The sequence below is a fragment of the Dipodomys spectabilis genome, unplaced genomic scaffold, assembly GCF_019054845.1.
Source record: "Dipodomys spectabilis isolate Male_0828 unplaced genomic scaffold, ASM1905484v1 ptg000098l, whole genome shotgun sequence".
In the NCBI taxonomy this organism is placed as follows: Eukaryota; Metazoa; Chordata; class Mammalia; order Rodentia; family Heteromyidae; genus Dipodomys; species Dipodomys spectabilis.
The window spans coordinates 16,894,559-16,906,977 of NW_024870775.1; the positions used below are offsets into that span (position 1 = coordinate 16,894,559).

General features: G+C 40.0%; 1 protein-coding gene across 3 annotated transcripts in view; it reads right to left on the reverse strand.

Moving 5' to 3' along the window:
• Ptpdc1 (protein tyrosine phosphatase domain containing 1) overlaps positions 1 to 12,419 on the reverse strand; it is a 77,690-nt gene that overhangs the window by 25,557 nt on the left and 39,714 nt on the right. The gene's annotated exons all lie outside the window — the stretch shown is intronic.

Below are 12,419 nucleotides of genomic sequence, written 5' to 3' on the forward strand. Positions count from 1 at the left end.
GATTGAGCTAAGAAAGGGTTTTTATTTCATCTGAAGAATAATTTCTGCAGCCAGGTACCAGAGGTTCGGGTTCGAGCTAGGATTATGGTTTGAAGATAGGGGACTCTTATGAGACTCCTATTTCCAATAAAAAAGCTGGAAGTGGAGATGTGGCTTATTAGAGCACTAATCTTGAGCACAAAGGACAGTCCAGGCCCTGAGTTCAAGCCCCAGTACTGCAGGAGAGAGGGGAAGAAAGGGAATTTTTTGCTATGAACTAGCCAGGCACCACTGGCTCACATGGGTAATCCTAGCTACTCAGAGGCTAAGATCTGAAAATCATGGTTCAAAACCAAGCCTGAGCAGAAAAGTCTGTGAGACTCATCTCCAATTAACCACTGGAAAACAGGAAGTGAATCTTTGGCTCAAAGTGGTAGAGCGCTAGCCTTGGTCAAAAGAGTTCAGGGACAGCGCCTGAGCCCTGAGTTCAAGCCCCATGACCATCACCACCACCAACAACAACAAAAAGAAAGAAAGGAAGGAAGGAAGGAAGGAAGGAAGGAAGGAAGGAAGGAAGGAAGGGAGGGAGGGAGGGAGGGAGGGAGGGAGGGAGGCAGGCAGGGAGGGAGGGAGGGAGGAAGGGAGGGAGGGAGGGAGGGAGGGAGGGAGGGAGGGAGAAATCCTGAAAACTGGCTAACCTGATCTTAAATGAATACATAACACCTGAGCTGTCCAGGTTACTACACAGTCAAGGTCAGTGATCTTGTGTCAGGGACTAAGGAAGTACACCCCAGAGTAAACAGGAATCTGCCAGGCAAAGCAGCCCTCTTGGCACATTTACTCAGCTTGCTCACAACAGGATGTTAGGAATACATCCTGCATCCATCTGGCAAATGAAGTGGAACGGTGCCCGCCTCTGGGAGGCAGGCACATGAGCTTTCCTTTCCCTACTTGTCTGAAGGATGCTCCAGACTCTGTCCTGGTAAAATGCCTAATTCATAGTCAATCCAGTTTTTAAAATAAGTTTTAGTTATGCCACAGAAAGTGGACCTTATGCCCATTTAGAGGCATTCTTTCAGTCCCTAATACACCATACACCAAATTGTGTATTGTGTCCAAATACTTATGGATTTTCTTCATGTTTGTAACTCACATAGTAAATATATTTTTCCTCCCTTTTATGGTTAGTATAGGAAATTTTCTCATTCTGTTTTTGTCTTTTCATTATTTTCACTTAAAAGAAGCACAATGATTAAGATATATTAGTTTGGTGCATCACTGTTTACTCAATCTTTAGTTGTTGGGTGTTTAGGCTATTGTAAGTGATTTTTATTTAGAAATAAGGCTGTAAACTTTCCAGGATTGATGCTTTTTTTTTTTTTTTGGTCAAGCCCCAGTATTGGAGCTTACACTCAGGGTCTGTGTACTGTCCTTCAGCTTTTTTCCTTTCAAGGCTAACAATATCACTTGAGCCACAGCTCAACTTAAGTTTTTTTTTTGGTGGTTAACAATCTTTCCTGCCTAGGCTGGTTTCGAACCATGATACTCAGATCTCAGCTGGGATTATAGCCATTGGCACCTGTTAGTTTTTCATTTCTGTATTTCTCCTTAAGTAAATTCCTGGAAATGACTGGTGAGCAAACTTAATGTTTATAGTTCATATGTTTATTAGTTGTATCTTTTTTTTTGTGGGGCGGAGGGGGGGGGGGGGAGGAAGGAGCTGGTTATGGGGCTTAAACTTAGGGCCTGGGCGCCATCCCTGAGCTTCTTTTGCTCAAGGCTAGAGCTCTACCACTTGAACCACAGCACCACTTTGGCCTTTTCTGAGTAGTTTATTGGAGATTAAGTCTCACAGACTTTTCTGCCTAGGCTGAGTTTGGATTGTGATCTTCAGATCTCAGCTTCCTGAGTAGTTAGAATTACAGGCATGAGCCACCAGCACCTGACCTAGATGAATCTTTATATGTTTTTAAAACCAAGTATGTGAGGCAGAAAGAAGGAAAATTTTCAGTCACTCAGCACAGCACAGCGCAGCACCATCCTCCACGTCATCAGAGGGCAAAAATGGTAAAGGCAGCCATGTTGCCGGAGCATAGGAGGTGAGCACAAAGGCAGATCCAAGTCTTGTGTCCATTCTCCTCATATTAATGCTGTTTTATGCTATTCTGATGAGGTGGAGGGTTGTGCTGCACTGTGCTGTGACTGAAAATGAATTCATAGCACATTGTCCCAAAACAATCATGCAAACAACTTAAAAGGAATTTCTAGTTCTTAGTTAGAAGATTTTATACTTATACTCAACTAATCTTTTGTATTCGCTTCAGGATAAAGTTTTCTTTTAATTTTGTGGATCATTTTAGTTACAACTGCATACTAGATTTCCTATATGCTGCCATCAAGCTTACTTCCTTTCTATAAGAAATTAGATTTATTCCAAAAAATCAATTTAAAAATAAACATAAGATGAATGATCAATTCTTAGGACTAATTATTCAGACTCATTATGCACAGTATTTTTAGTTAAAAGTCAAAAGTAGAAAAAAATAGAAGCCATATTTTTAGATAAACGGAAATAATAAAGCTATTTTTATTTCCATATCATGTCTTACATAACATGGAAATATTTTACTTTGATGGCCACAGAATCTTTAGAGCAGTTCACTGCCATAGACCTACCCATTCTTCTGCCCTTATTCCTATTTCACAGTTAGGATTTATTAGCAGGTCACAAGAACCAAGGCTACTGTTATTTTCTCATTTACCTGCTAACAACAGATCTATTTTTTCCTTCTCTGGCAAATGCATTTTTCTAAATAAGTACATAGGAAAAAATGTTTCATCGTCTTCATTTCATGAGTATAAAATCATAGGGCACCAAAAGTTAAGTGCCTGTCTTATTCTTCTCCCTACTTCCAAATATGCTATCACTAAGGGAAAGAAAACATGCTCAAGAGAAAGTAGGAAAGTAATAGAAAAGGTAATGCACACAATCAGTCCTGAATCTCTGAGCTACTAAAATCACCACGGTGTAAGCAGCATAAAGATGGTAGGTGAGGGGCTGGGAAGGTGGTTCAGTGGTAGAGCAGTTGCCTTGCATGCATGAGGCCCTGGGTTCGATTCCTCAGCACCACATAAACAAAAAGAAAAAAGCTAGAAGTGGTGCTATGGCTCAAGTAGTAGAGTGCTAGACTTGAGCTGTAGAGCTGAGGGACAGCGCCCAGGCCCAGAGTTCAGGCCCCACAACCGGACTCCCCCCCCCAAAAAAAGATGGTGGGTGCTAGCTGAAGTCTCTAGAACCAAGCACCTTTGTGGCCACTGACCTGTTTGCAGTCAGGCAGGCAAGAGAGTCAGCAGACTATTTGAAGGGCAAAATAAGATATGGGTCACTGGAAATACAAAATGGTCACACTCTGGATAAAGAGAATAAAAACACCAAGCCAGCCAGGCGCCAGTAGCTCACGCCTGTAATCCTAGCTACTCAGGAGGCTGAGATCTGAGGATCACGGTTCAAAGCCAGCCCGGACAGGAAAGTCTGTGAGACTCTTATTTTTAATAAACCACTAGAAAACCAGAAGTGGTACTGCGTCTCAAGCAGTAGAGCATGCTCCTTGAGCTGAAAAGCACAGGGACAGCGCCCAAGCCCAGAGTTCAAGCCCCACGACCAACAAAAACAAAACAAAACAAACAAACAAACAAACAAACATAAAAAACCCACCAAGCCCATTGAACAGTACCAGTGAGCACTCAGGTTTTCTTCTTTTCATTTCTATGAGTAGGTAATTCAAACACTGAATAGCCCAGGCAGATCTAGAATGCTAAGAACGGGTCATTTCTTCCTGTATTTCAGATTTCAGCAAGGCCCATTCTTTTCTCTTCCAACAAACTCAAACAACAGCATCTGTGAGAGATGGAGCTTCATCTATTTGCATTCTTACATCTATACACGAGTCACTTTGGGAAATTCTCTGAAGTTGACTTTCTAGCCTTGTGTTCTCTGTCTTTGTGAGTGAGTGCTCACTTCTTATAAGGTAATTAGATGTTCAGCTGTTAGATGTTCAGCTGTTAGATGACAGCTCAAAATGTTTCCTAATGTTGAGTCAAAATCCATTTCTCTACACATTGGTTCTAATCTTCCCTCCTACCAGCCCCAGTGCAAAAAAAAAAAGTATTTCTTTGACTTGCAAATTTGAAGACACATTTTCCTAAGGCTTCCTTTATTAGGACTAAATCTTACATTGCTCAAATGTTCCTAGTTTCTCACCATAATTATTCTTCTGAAGGTCTTTCTTCTCTCCTTGTCACAGTTAAACATCTAATATTTATTTATTTATTTTTGTCAGACCTAGGGTCTGGGCACTGTCCCTGAGCTTCTTTTGCTCAAGGTTAGCACTCTACTGCTTGAGTCACAGTGCCACTTCTGCCTTTTTCTGTTTATGTGGGCTTCATGCATGCTAGGCAAGCACTCTACCACTAAGCCACATTCCCAGCTCCATTAAATCTCTATTAAAACAAACAAACAAAAAATTGGACAACAGCTATCCTATCTGTCACCTGCCCCATCCTTAGCCTGTTCAGCTCTGGCCTTTGCCTCTAGTGTCCACTGACCATTGCTTTTGCTAAAGCCTCTAGTGTCCATTTAACTCTTTATAGTTCTCTTCTTATTTGATTGATCAGCATACAATATAGTTGAACACTTGAGTTTTAATTTTTTACTAATAAAAAATATGTTATTGTTATTAGGGGGTTATCATTTCAGAAGTCAGGTAATGAGTACATTTCATTTCTTGGACAATATCAGCCCTTCTTTCGCTTTCCTCCAGTTTCCCCCTCTTCCCACAAGTTATCCAGTTCATTTTCCACATACTGAATAGCATGATTATATTTGTTCACCCTTCCTCCCTTCCTTTCTGGGCCTCCCTTTTGCTCCCTCTATAAAGGAAAAAATACCCAAAAGCAAAAGCAAACACCACCAATATCAATAACAACCCCCCTCCCAAACATACCCATGTTTCCATTTCATTTCAATAAATTTTATATGTTCAGAGAAGTTATACCTTTGAGTTCTTCCCCTAATGGTATCCTCTTTTAATCTGTGTGTGGATGCCTACAATCCTGTATAGGTTATCCGTGTCCAGTTATATTTTTAATCTAGCTTCCACATAGGAGAGAAAACATGTGCCTTTCATCTCTCTGAGCTTGGCTTACTTCACTCAACATAATTTTTTCTAGGTTCATCTGTTTCCTTGCAAATGACAGTATTATTCCATTGGATATAGATACCACATAGGTACCACTCATCTATGGTAGGGGATCTGGGCTGTTTCTATAACTTGGCTATTGTGAATAGTGCAGCAATGAACATGGATGTCCAAGTGTGTCTTTACCATATCCTGACTTGTAATGTTCTGGGTAGATGCCCAAGAGTGACTTTTTGAATATGTTTGAGAAGATTTGCTTTTGCTTTGGATAGATCTTAAACTTGGAGAAAAGTTACAAATATAGTATAAAGACTATTTCTTGAACTATTTGATAGTAAGTTGCAAACATGATGCCCCATTGTTTTCACAAAGACATTCTTCACAATTTTTTCCAGTCCAGAAAATTATGATTGATACATAACAACTTGCCCTCAAATTCACTGAATGTCCAGCGATTACCCCAGCAGTGTTCCTACAGCTGAAGGGTCCAGCTCTGATCACATATAAAATTTTTCTGGTCCTGTTTCTTATATTTATTTTACTCTGGGACAAGCTCTTCAATATTTTCTCACCTTTGAAACTTCTGAAATTATCTTACAGAAGGTATATCAATTTGAATATTTCTGTTATACATAATTAGAGCCAAGAAGCATTGGCATTTATTAATAAAGAATGATATTTTGAAACCAATGCTGTTTGTTAGGTGTGCTTGTGGCTATCAGGGTGTATTTCCACTAGGCCTTCTTGGTGGAAGGAACTGAAAAATACATGTCTATATAGAGACACATATGCCTACTACACACTTGTATCTGTATTTACTTCTGTATATATGTGTGTGTATATATATACATATATATACAGCAAACTAATAGTTCATCCTGATACTAATAATTCCAACCCAATTTTACAAAGTTCTTTTTAATTTTCTTCCTTTCTACAATCATACAACTCACTAAGAAGAATGGCTAATGAACGAAGGAATTTACTTAATCATTTGTTTATCTGACCAATCCCCTGCATATAACCTATTCTTATTACTGCTGCTGCTCTTCTATGTGGGTATCTCCCTTACTGCATTTGGACTTAACACCAAGTCAGGCCTCTGTTGCTGCCTACTCATGTGGATGCCCTTCTCATCTTGCCATATAGTATAATATCCCATGCAGGCCCACCCTACCACTACCCTGACTAAGCCTTGATGGCTCCCACGTTTTTACGCTCTTGCTCAGGCTTCACCGGTGCTGGGATTTCTCTGCATATGGCTTCCTCCTTCACTTCTGTGGCATCACCATCTCAGCCTCACCCCAAACCCTGGTGTTAATATTGACTTTGCCTGTCCCCACACAGAATTATTCAGGGAAGGAAGGGGGAAGAATAAGTTTCTCTCCTACCTGCTTTGATTTTTGTTGACTGTAAAAAATATATATCATAGGGGCTGGGAAGGTGGCTCAGTGCTTGCCTTGCATGCCTGAGGCCCTGGGTTCAATTCCTCAGCACCACGTAAGCAAAAAAGAAAAAAGCCAAAGTGGTGCTGTGGCTCAAGTGGTAGAGTGCTAGCCTTGGGCTGAAGAGCTGAGGGACAGCACCCAGGCCCAGAGTTCAGGCCCCACGACCGGACCCCTTCCCTCCCAAAAATATATATATCATAAAGTTAATAGTTATTTGATATTAAGTACATTCATAGAATGTGCAGCAACCATCACCATGATTCATCTCCAGAATTCTTTTCATCTTCCCAAACTGAAACTCTATCTATTAAATAACTCCCCAATCTCTCCTTCATCTAGTTCATGATATCAAACTTTTGACTTTCTGTCTTCATCAACTGCCTCTAGGTATCTTACATAAAATGAATCCTATGGTATTTGTCCTTTAGTGGCCATCTCATTTCACTTGACACAATGTCCTCAAGGCTCATTCCAGTTGCAGCAAGTGTCAGAATTTCCTTCCTGCTAGAGGCTGAATAACATTCCTTTATACACATATGCCATACTCTATCATTTATCTAATGACTGACAATGCACTTGCTTCTACTTTTTGGCTATTATGATATAATGCCACAATAAATGAGGGGATGAAAATGTCTATTTCAGTCTTTGCTTTCAATTCTTTTGAGTTTACAGCTAGAAGTAAAATTGCCAGATCCTGTGGCAGTTTCACTTTTATAGTTTAAGGAATTGCCATGCTATTTTCCACACAGCTGCACCATTTTACATTCTCACCAACAATACTTATCTCATTTCTCCAAATTTGTGTCAAGACATTGATTTTTTTAGTGTGGTTTTTGGTTCTTGTTTGTCATGGGGTTTGAACCCAGGGCTGGGCACAGTCCCTGATCTCTCTCTCTTTTTTTTTTTTTGTCAGTCATGGGCCTGAATCTGGGCCTGGGCACTGTCCCTCAGCTCTTCAGCTCAAGGCTAGCGCTCTACCACTTGAGCCACAGTGCCACTTCTGGCTTTTTCTGCTTATGTGGTGCTGAGGAATTGAACCCAGGGCCTCATGGATGCAAGGCAAGCACTGAGCCACTTTCCCAGCCCCTAGTCCCTGAACTTTTTTGCCAAAGCTAGTGCTCTACCACTTTGAGCCACAGCTCCCCTTCCAATTTTCTAGTGGTTAACTGGAGGTAAGAGTCTCGCAGATTTTCCTGCCTGGGCTGGTTTAGAACTGTGATCCTCATATTTCAGTCCCTAAGTAGTTAAGACTGTAGGGGTGAGCCACTGGTGCCCAGCTTATTCATTTGAATATACAAGTATATATGAATAGTTCTGAGTACGCAGTGGTATCTTACCCACCCCCTCAATACTGTGATATGAACTCAGGGATGACTTCATGCTTGCTAGGCAAGTACCCTATCACTTGAGTCACATCTTTAGGCCTTTCTGCTTCAATTTATGCATCAAATAGAGTTGTGTTTTTGCCTGGGCTGTCTTTGAAGAGTGATCCTCCCACTTGCAATTCCTTCAAATGAGGCTAGGATCTCTTATTGATTTGATTTCCATTTCTCTAATTAGATAATGGTGAGCATATTTTCATGTGCTTATTTTGTAGATTTTTTATAGAGAAATGTCTATTTGAGTCCACTGTTCAGTTTTGAATTTTTTCTGGTTTTTGTTGTTATATAGTCTAGATATTAATCCCTTATTAGATATATGATTTGCAAATAATTTCTTCAATTCTGTAGGCTGCTTTGCTATTCTGTTGGTGGATATACAATATATAGAAACATGATCTATATAACAAATTACAAAGGAAGTGGTAGAAGTAGAAATTATACTAAAAGGAAATTACACAAGGTAACTCAACAATCCCATGAACAAATCAACAAAATCAGAAGAGTACAGAGAAAAGTTAATATTATAAACCAGTGTTGAGAGTAGATGAGGAACTTTTCAACTCAATAATAAATATATGAATAACCCAATTTTAAAATGGTCAAAGGATTTGAATGGATGTTTTCCCCAAAAAGATATACAAATGAACTAGGTGCTTATGTCTCATACTTGTAATCCTAGCTACTCAGGGGAATGAGATCTGAGGATCCCAGTTTGAAGCCAGACCAGGCAGAAAAATCCATGTAACTGTCTCAATTAATCAGCAAAAAAGCCAGACTGGAAGCAAGGCTCAAGTGGGTAGATTACCAGCCATAAGTGAAAAACCTGAGCAAAGCTTAAGACCCAGGTACCACAGAAGACAGGGGTGACACGAAAAGCACATAAAAAGATACCAAATACCATTAATCATTGAGAAATGTAAATTTAAGTCATTTGATCGACAAGTCTCAATAGGGGAGTTAGAATCACAGCCAGTTAACACTAGGCTCAACATCTGCCTCCATGTCAGTGGCTCAGTTGGGAGCTGAACATTTATCCCCCTCTTAGCATTAAGAGATCTGAGCTAGGTAATGTATACTGGGGCTAGTGAATACTCTAGTTTCCTCAAACTTCTGTCTTAGTGAGGCCCAGCAGAGGAGCAAACTTCTACATCTAATCTGCAGCAAGCAACAAGACTAAAGAAATGAAGCAGGGCTAGCTGGCACTCCTGTCTCTCCCCTATATCAGTGGGGGGCTGAGTCTCCCTACCCTTGTCTGCCTCTGCTCTCAATGAGGCAGGAGGAGACAGTGCGAGGCAGGAGGATCAACGTTCACTCTTGTTGTCAATGGGTAAATGGGGCAGCTGAGCTCCCAGCTGTGACTGGTATTTATCCACTGGGAGAAAAGAGGTGGTGGGAGATCAGACAGTGGGCACTAACACTACACTTACTCTGTGCCACAGGACACATCAGGGAACTAGGTTTCAACCATTACTTACAGCAACAAAGTAGTTATGAGTCACCTTTTACTTCCCCTCTCCCAAACAGCAGTGGGGCCTGGATTATCTGTTTGCTGTTCCCCTTCCCCAGGGAGCTGATCTTACACCTCCACTCAAAGGCAATATGACATTGGAAGGCAGTGCCCCACTTTCACTATTATTCACTGTCAACAAAGCTGTTTGAGAGCTGAAATTCCACTGCACTCATGTGCAATGAAGCAAGGTGGAGGTAATAAGTCCTCTGTTTCTGTTGTCATAGTAAGGTTGAGTGAAAAGCTGAGAATACCTCTGGCTTGCATCCTGAACTATATTGCCTGCGAGATGAGAATAAAATGGTCTAAAATGTCCAGAATACGGCTGAAATTGTTGATTACACCAAGAACTATGACTTAAATGAAAAGAAAAAAACCAACAGATACACAATATATTAAAATTACTCAATAACAACTTGAATTATAATGTGTTTTGGCATTTCTTTTTAAAAGAACTGGGGCCTAGTGCCAGTGGCTTACATTTGTAATCCTAGCTACTCAGAAGGCTGAGATCTCAAGATCATGGTTTGAAGCAAAAAAGTCCATGAGACTCTTAATCTCTAAATACCCCCAAAAAAGCCAGAACTGGAGCTGTGGTTCAAGTGGTACTGTGCTAATCTTGAACACAAAATCTCAGGGGCAACACCCAGTTTCTGAGTTCAAGCCCGAGGCCAGTGTGCACAAGCACACGTGCGTGCACACGCGCACACGCACACACACAAATAATAATAATAGGATCTTACAATATTCTCTGATCATTATGGAGTCAAACTAGAAATAGTTAACAGAAAGACAACAGAAAAAAAATCTCCAAAGACTTAGAAATTAAGTATTAAACTTATAAATAATTCATGATTTTAAGGGGAAGCCTAAAGGAAATTATAAAACACATTGAAATTAATAAAAATGAGATTACAACACATCAAAATATATGGGAAATTATAAAAGCAATTATGAAAAAATTTCTACCATTTGATGTTTATATTAGAGAACAGGAAATAATCTAAGTTCTAACCTAAGTTCTTAGAAAAAATAAGAGCATAATGGACACAAAGTAAGCATTGGAAGGATAAGCATAAGATCATGAATCAAGGAAATTAACACTGGGGAAGAAATAGTGAGTGATAGCAAGCCATGCTGAATTAGTTCTCCTAAATTCTTAACAAGGGCAAAACTGAATATAATTTTCATTAGGGAAGTATCAATTAAAACCACAAGAAAGGCTGAGGATGTCGGTCAGGATGTAGAGCACTTGCACAGCATGTATGAAGCCTTGGGTTTGATCACCAGCACTGCAAAAACAAACCAAACCAAACCACCACAAAGACCACCAACAAAAAAACCTACCAAGAGATGTCATTATACCCTGCTTGAATTATTAAAATAATGACACCTAATGCTGATGAGAATGCAGAGAACTTTTTCACTCATACATCACTAGTGGCAATGCACAATGGTACAGAGTAGTTTCATGAAGATTAAAATGCAATGTGATCTAGGATGCAGTATTTATTCATTTATTTATTACTATACTGGGGTTTAAACTTAGGGCTTTGTGCTTGCCAGCAGGTGTTTTTCTGCCTGTCATGCCTCCAACTCTTTTTGGTTTCATTATTTTTGAGATAGGTTCTTTCTTTTTCCCAGATCAGCCTGGATCACAGTCTCCCTGTTTATGCTTTCTGCCATACCAGGGATTGACAGGTACACCATTGTGACCGTTTTTTTTTTTTCCTGTTGTGCATAAACATTTTTGCTCAGACTAGCCTTGAGGTGATGCTCCCGATCACCACTCCTGAGTAGCTAGGATTACAAGTGTGACCCCCTTGCAGGTAAATGTTTAAAGTAATCTTTATTCATAATAGCTCCAAACTAGAAACAACCCAGGAACCCTTCAACGAGTGCATGCATAAAACACATTATGATATGGCTCATCAGTAAAAAGTTTTTGTGATGCACACAAAAACCTGGATGTTAATCAATGAAATTATGTAAAATCCTAATAGAATAAGGAATAAGGAAAAAGGCTTGACAGTTATTACACCTGTGAAGAAATAGTTTACAAGGGAAACAATGAGTATACAACATTGCTGCATTTGTTTTAGAGTGCTTCTTTCTAAAACTGAAGAAACTAATGGTAAATCTGACCCATGGAAATTATCCACAAAGGCAGTTACCAGTAGTATTAGTGCCTAGTGCCTCTAGATTCAGACATATCACACAGATGAAGGAGGAGCTGCAAGAATTCAGAATTTAGCCAAGATCACAAGTGGAAACACTGGCTTTCTTGGTGAAAGACAGTGCCCCCTGGTGGAATGGCCTGACTCCAAAAAGACCACAATTGTTCTCAGCAAGCATTGAACTACAATATCTTTGGTTAGATTTTTCCTTCTCAATTTTTCTATCATCTAATCCATACTCGTAGGAGAATTTCTGCAAAGCTTCTTCAGTAAGACTAAAGTGAACTTGTGCAAAACCCAGAATGAGAAGATAGAAATATAGCAATAAGCATTGCAATACAAAAAAAATTACTCAGCATCTCTTCTGGCTAACATCGGTGATGACAGCATGACTAATGTTATGGTTTGGGTCTTAAATGACCCATAAGCACTTGTTGAAGGTTTGGACACCAGCTGTGGTGCTATTGGGAGGTCATGAAACCTGTAAGAGGTGAGATCTAATGGAAGGAAGTGATGACATTGGAGGTGTGCCCTAGATGGTTATAATGAGACCCTGGCTCCTTCCTTCTCATTCTTTCTCTCTCCCCTTCTCTTCTTTCTCTTTCCTCTTTTCTTCCTTTTCTTCTTTTCTCTTCCCATGTCCTTCCTTCCACTTACCCTCCTTTGCTTCCTTGCCACCATGAAGTGAGAAGTTGACTCTCTCACATGTTTCTGCCATATGTTCT